This window comes from Salvelinus alpinus, chromosome 13 (genome assembly GCF_045679555.1).
Source record: "Salvelinus alpinus chromosome 13, SLU_Salpinus.1, whole genome shotgun sequence".
NCBI lineage: Eukaryota > Metazoa > Chordata > Actinopteri > Salmoniformes > Salmonidae > Salvelinus > Salvelinus alpinus.
Genome location: NC_092098.1, coordinates 34,409,264 through 34,415,782, shown reverse-complemented (window position 1 = coordinate 34,415,782; position 6,519 = coordinate 34,409,264).

Here is a 6,519-nt window from a genome sequence, read left to right as displayed (position 1 = left end):
AGCTTCAGGTAGTTTAAGCCAGGTGCATAAGATAATGTAAATCTAAGTTACAATTAAATACTAAACCATACGTAAGTCTCATGAGTCGTAATTCTAAGAAGCCTTTAAGGATACTACATATTTGGCGATGAGGATAACTGCGTTGGATTTTTTTTTGCCACGAAGTTAACGGAGTGTTTGGCGTGCGACGCGGGAGGTGAGACTCAAGTGAACGGTGGAAGATTCTGAAGGATTGATTCCCTGGATACGGGTAGGACAAATTATTGACTGTGTGAGGGGAGAAAGAATCGGAAAAGATGGCTTTGGCAACAATAGGCTCGCTACCACCATTTGATCCTAAAAATCAGGAATGGGAGGAGTACTGTGAAATAATGGCTTCCGGCGCCGAAAAGAGATGGCTGCCTCGCTTCGTGTTCCTTGGAAAATATGCAGTATTTTGTTTTTTTACGTGTTATTTCTTACATCGGTACCCCGGGTAATCTTAGGTTTCATTACATACAGTCGGGAGGAACTACTGAATATACGATTAACGTCAACTCATCATCGTTCCTACCAGGAATATGACTTTCCCGAAACGGATCCAGTGTTTTGCCTTCCACACAATACAATGGATCTGATCCCAGCCGGCGACCCTGTGCGACGCCGAAAAAGGGGAAAACGTGGCGGTCTCGTGGTCAGGCTTCGGAGACGGGCACATCGCGCTCCACTCCCTAGCATACTACTCGCCAATGTCCAGTCTCTTGACAATAAGGTTGATGAAATCCGAGCACGGGTAGCATTCCAGAGAGACATCAGGGATTGCAACGTGCTCTGCTTCACGGAAACATGGCTAACTCAAGGGACGCTAACGGAGTCGGTGCAGCCAGCTGGTTTCTTCATGCATCGCGCCGACAGAAACAAACATCTTTCCGGTAAGAAGAGGGGCGGGGGGGTATGCCTTATGATTAACGAGAAGTGGTGTGATCATCATAACAACACACAAGAACTCAAGTCGTTCTGTTCACCTGATCTAGAACTCCTCACAATCAAATGTCGACCGCATTATCTACCAAGGGAATTCTCGTCAATCATAATCACAGCCGTATACATTCCCCCCCAAGCAGACACATCGATGGCCCTGAACGAACTTTATCTGACTCTTTGTAAACTGGAAACCACACACCCTGAGGCTGCATTCATCGTAGCTGGGGATTTTAACAAGGCTAATCTAAAAACAAAACTCCCTAAATTCTATCAGCATATCGATTGTGCTACCAGGGCTGGAAAAACACTAGACCATTGTTATACTAATTTCCGCGACGCTTATAAGGCCCTCCCCCGCCCCCCTTTCGGAAAAGCTGACCACGACTCCATTTTGTTGATTCCAGCCTACAAACAAAAACTCAAACAACAAGCTCCCGCGCTCAGGTCTGTTCAACGCTGGTCCGACCAATCTGAATCCACGCTTCAAGACTGCTTCAATCACGCGGATTGGAATATGTTCCGCATCGCGTCCAACAACAATATTGACGAATATGCTGATTCGGTGAGCGAGTTCATTAGGAAGTGCATTGACGATGTCGTACCCACAGCAACGATAAAAACATTCCCAAACCAGAAACCGTGGATTGACGGCAGCATTCGCGTGAAACTGAAAGCGCGAACCACTGCTTTTAACCAGGGCAAGGTGACCGGAAGCATGACCGAATACAAACAGTGTAGCTATTCTCTCCGCAAGGCAATCAAACAGGCTAAGTCTCAGTACAGAGACAAAATCGAGTCGAAATTCAACAGCTCAGACACAAGAGGTATGTGGCAGGGTCTACAGTCAATCACGGATTACAAAAAGAAAACCAGCCCCGTCGAGGACCAGGATGTCTTGCTCCCAGACAGGCTAAACAACTTTTTTGCCCGCTTTGAGGACAATACAGTGCCACTGACACGGCCCCCTACCAAAACCTGCGGGCTCTCCTTCACTGCAGCCGAGGTGAGTAAAATATTTAAACGTGTTAACCCTCGCAAGGCTGCAGGCCCAGACGGCATTCCCAGCCGCGTCCTCAGAGCATGCGCAGACCAGCTGGCTGGTGTGTTTACGGACATATTCAATCAATCCTTATCCCAGTCTGCTGTTCCCACATGCTTCAAGAGGGCCACCATTGTTCCTGTTCCCAAGAAAGCTAAGGTAACTGAGCTAAACGACTACCGCCCCGTAGCACTCACTTCCGTCATCATGAAGTGCTTTGAGAGACTAGTCAAGGACCATATCACCTCCACCCTACCGGACACCCTAGACCCACTCCAATTTGCTTACCGACCCAATAGGTCCACAGACGACGCAATCGCAACCACACTGCACACTGCCCTAACCCATCTGGACAAGAGGAATACCCATGTGAGAATGCTGTTCATCGATTACAGCTCAGCATTTAACACCATAGTACCCTCCAAACTCGTCATCAAGCTCGAGACCCTGGGTCTCGACCCCGCCCTGTGCAACTGGGTCCTGGACTTCCTGACGGGCCGCCCCCAGGTGGTGAGGGTAGGTAACAACATCTCCACCCCGCTGATCCTCAACACTGGGGCCCCACAAGGGTGCGTTCTGAGCCCTCTCCTGTACTCCCTGTTCACCCACGACTGCGTGGCCATGCACGCCTCCAACTCAATCATCAAGTTTGCGGATGACACTACAGTGGTAGGCTTGATCACCAACAACGACGAGACGGCCTACAGGGAGGAGGTGAGGGCCCTCGGAGTGTGGTGTCAGGACAATAACCTCATACTCAACGTCAACAAAACAAAGGAGATGATTGTGGACTTCAGGAAACAGCAGAGGGAGCACCCCCCTATCCACATCGACGGGTCAGTAGTGGAGAAGGTGGAAAGTTTTAAGTTCCTCGGTGTTCACATCACGGACAAACTGAATTGGTCCACCCACACAGACAGCGTTGTGAAGAAGGCGCAGCAGCGCCTCTTCAACCTCAGGAGGCTGAAGAAATTCGGCTTGTCACCAAAAGCACTCACAAACTTCTACAGATGCACAATCGAGAGCATCCTGTCGGGCTGTATCACCGCCTGGTACGGCAACTGCTCCGCCCACAACCGTAAGGCTCTCCAGAGGGTAGTGAGGTCTGCAGAACGCATCACCAGGGGCAAACTACCTGCCCTCCAGGACACCTACACCACCCGATGTCACAGGAAGGCCATAAAGATCATCAAGGACAACAACCACCCAAGCCACTGCCTGTTCACCCCGCTATCATCCAGAAGGCGAGGTCAGTACAGGTGCATCAAAGCAGGGACCGAGAGACTGAAAAACAGCTTCTATCTCAAGGCCATCAGACTGTTAAACAGCCACCACTAACATTTAGCGGCCGCTGCCAACATACTGACTCAACTCCAGCCACTTTAAAAATGGGAATTGATGGAAATTATGTAAAAATGTACCACTAGCCACTTTAAGCAATGCCACTTAATACAATGTTTACATACCCTACATTACCCATCTCTTATGTATATATACTGTACTCTATATCATCTACTGCATCTTGCCATCTTTATGCAATACATGTACCACTAGCCACTTTAAACTATGCCACTTTATGTTTACATACCCTACAGTACTCATCTCATACGTATATACCGTACTCTATACCATCTACTGCATCTGCCATGCCGTTCTGTACCACCACTCATTCATATATCTTTATGTACATATTCTTTATCCCTTTACACTTGTGTGTGTGTGTAAGGTAGTAGTGTGGAATTGTTAGGTTAGATTACTGTTGGTTATTACTGCATTGTCGGAACTAGAAGCACAAGCATTTCGCTACACTCGCATTAACATCTGCTAACCATGTGTATGTGACTAATAAAATTTGATTTGATTTGATTTGACATTTCTTTGCTGCTAATGAAATAACTGATGCCACTATACAGAAATCCATACTCATAAGCGTTGTCGGTGCACAGACGTACAGCTTAATGAGAAACCTGTTGAGCCCAGATAAACCAGGAGAAAAGTCATTCATAGATAGATTTAGTCGAGCTATTAAAAAATCACTTCAACCCCAAACCCAGTGAGATAGTACAAAGATTCAAGTTTGATTCACGCATGAGAAAACCTATCGAATCAGTGGGGGAATATGTGGCTGAGTTGAGAGAACTAGCATTGGACTGTAACTATGGGAATACATTATCGCAAATGCTACCCGATCGGCTGGTGTGTGGGATTAATGATGACAGGATACAAATACGATTGTTATCAGAGCCTAATCTCACGTTTGAGAATGCACTCAAACTGGCTCAGGCCATGGAGTCCGCAAATAGAAATGCACTGGATTTGCAGGCAAGGGGGGCAACTGCGTGCCATACAGTAAAAGAGAGCAGCGCTGAGCGCGTAGAATTTCAAAGAACAGAAAGCCGTGGTGCAACAGCCAATAGAGACTGTTATCGTTGCAAAGGCAAACACGCAGCGTTTGACTGTAAATTCAAACACGAAAAGTGTTATGCATGGATAATAGGCCACATTGCGACGGCGTGCCGCAATAAAAAAAAGCCACGGGCAGCAGAAAAGAGGACGGACAGAAAACCGAATACCTCCAGACGCTCTAGCTACCGCTCTAATCAAGTGATAGAAAGTGAAAGTGAGTGCGCAGCACAAAAACATCCTGTGGCGGACTGTACTAGCATCGAATAGTCCCCGCGATATGCAACTTTTTAAGGAAGTCAGGAACCAATACACACAGTCAGTTAGGAAAGCAAAGGCTAGATTTTTCAAATAGAAATGTGGATCCTGTAGCTCTAACCCCAAAAAGTTTTGGGACACTCTAAAGTCCATGGAGAATAAGAGCACCTCCTCCCAGCTGCCCACTGCACTGAGGCTAGGAAACACTGTCACTACTGATAAATCCACGATAATCGGGAATTTCAATAAGCATTTCTCCACGGTTGGCCATGCTTTCCTCCTGACTACCCCAACCCCGGCCAACAGCTCTGCACCAAGTAGCTGCCGGGGAGAAATGCTTATAGCAGAACATCCAGATGGCAGATGTTCTGAAAGAGCTGCAAAATCTGGACCCGTACAAATCAGCTGGGCTAGACAATCTGGACCGTCTCTTTCTAAAATTATCCGTCGCCATTAGTGCAACCCCTATTACTAGTCTGTTCAACCTCTCTTTCGTATTGTCCTAGATTCCTAAAGATTGCAAAGCTGCCACGGTCATCCCGCTCTTCAAAGGGGGTGACACTCTAGACCCAAACTGTTACAGACCTATATCCATCCTGCCCTGCCTTTCTAAATTCTTCGAAAGGTAAGTTAACAAACAGATCACTGACCATTTTGAATCCCACCGTACCTTCTCCGCTGTGCAATCCAGTTTCCGAGCTGGTCACGGGTGCACCTCAGCCACGCTCAAGGTACTAAACAATATTATAACCGCCATCGATAAAAGACAGTACTGTGCAGCCGTCTTCATCGACCTGGCCAAGGCTTTCGACTCTGTCAATCACCATATTCTTATCGGCAGACTCAACAGCCTTGGTTTCTCAAATGACTGCCTCGCCTGGTTCACCAACTACTTCCCAGAGAGTTCAGTGTGTCAATCAGAGGGCCTGTTGTCCGGACCTCTGGCAGTCTCTATGGGGGTGTCACAGGGTTCAATTCTCGGGCCGACACCTTTCTCTGTATACATCAATGATGTCGCACTTGCTGCTGGTGATTCTCTGATACACCTCTATGCAGACGACACAATTCTGAATACATCTGGCCCTTCTTTGGACACTGTGTTCACAAACCTCCAAACGAGCTTCAATGCCATACAACACTCCTTCTGTGGCCTCCAACTGCTCTTAAATGCAAGTAAAACTAAATGCATGCTCTTCAACCGATCGCTGCCCGCACCTGCCCGCCTGACTAGCATCACTACTCTGGACGGTTCTTAGAATATGTGGACAACTGCAAATACCTAGGTGTCTGGCCAGACTGTAAACTCTCCTTCCAGACTCATATTAATCATCTCCAATCCAAAATTAAATCTAGAATCGGTTTCCTATTTCGCAACAAAGCCTCCTTCACTCACGCTGCCAAACATACCCTCGTAAAATTGACTATCCTACCGATCCTCGACTTTGGCGATGTCATTTACAATATAGCCTCCAACACTCTACTCAGCAAACTGGATGCAGTCTATCACAGTGCCTTCCGTTTTGTCACCAAAGCCCCAAATGCCACCCACGACTGCGACCTGTATTCTCTTGTCGGCTGGCCCTCGTTACATATTCGTCGCCAGACCTACTGGCTCCAGGTCATCTATACGTCTTTGCTAGATAAAGCTCCGTCTTCTCAGCTCACTGGTCACCATAACAACACCCACTCGTAGTACGCGCTCCAGCTGGTACATCTCACTGGTCATTCCCAAAGCCAACACCTACTTTGGCCGCCTTTCCTTCCAGTTCTCTGCTGCCAATGACTGGAACGAATTACAAAAATCGCTGAAGTTGGAGACATATCTCCCTCACTAAATTTAAGCATCAGCTATCTGA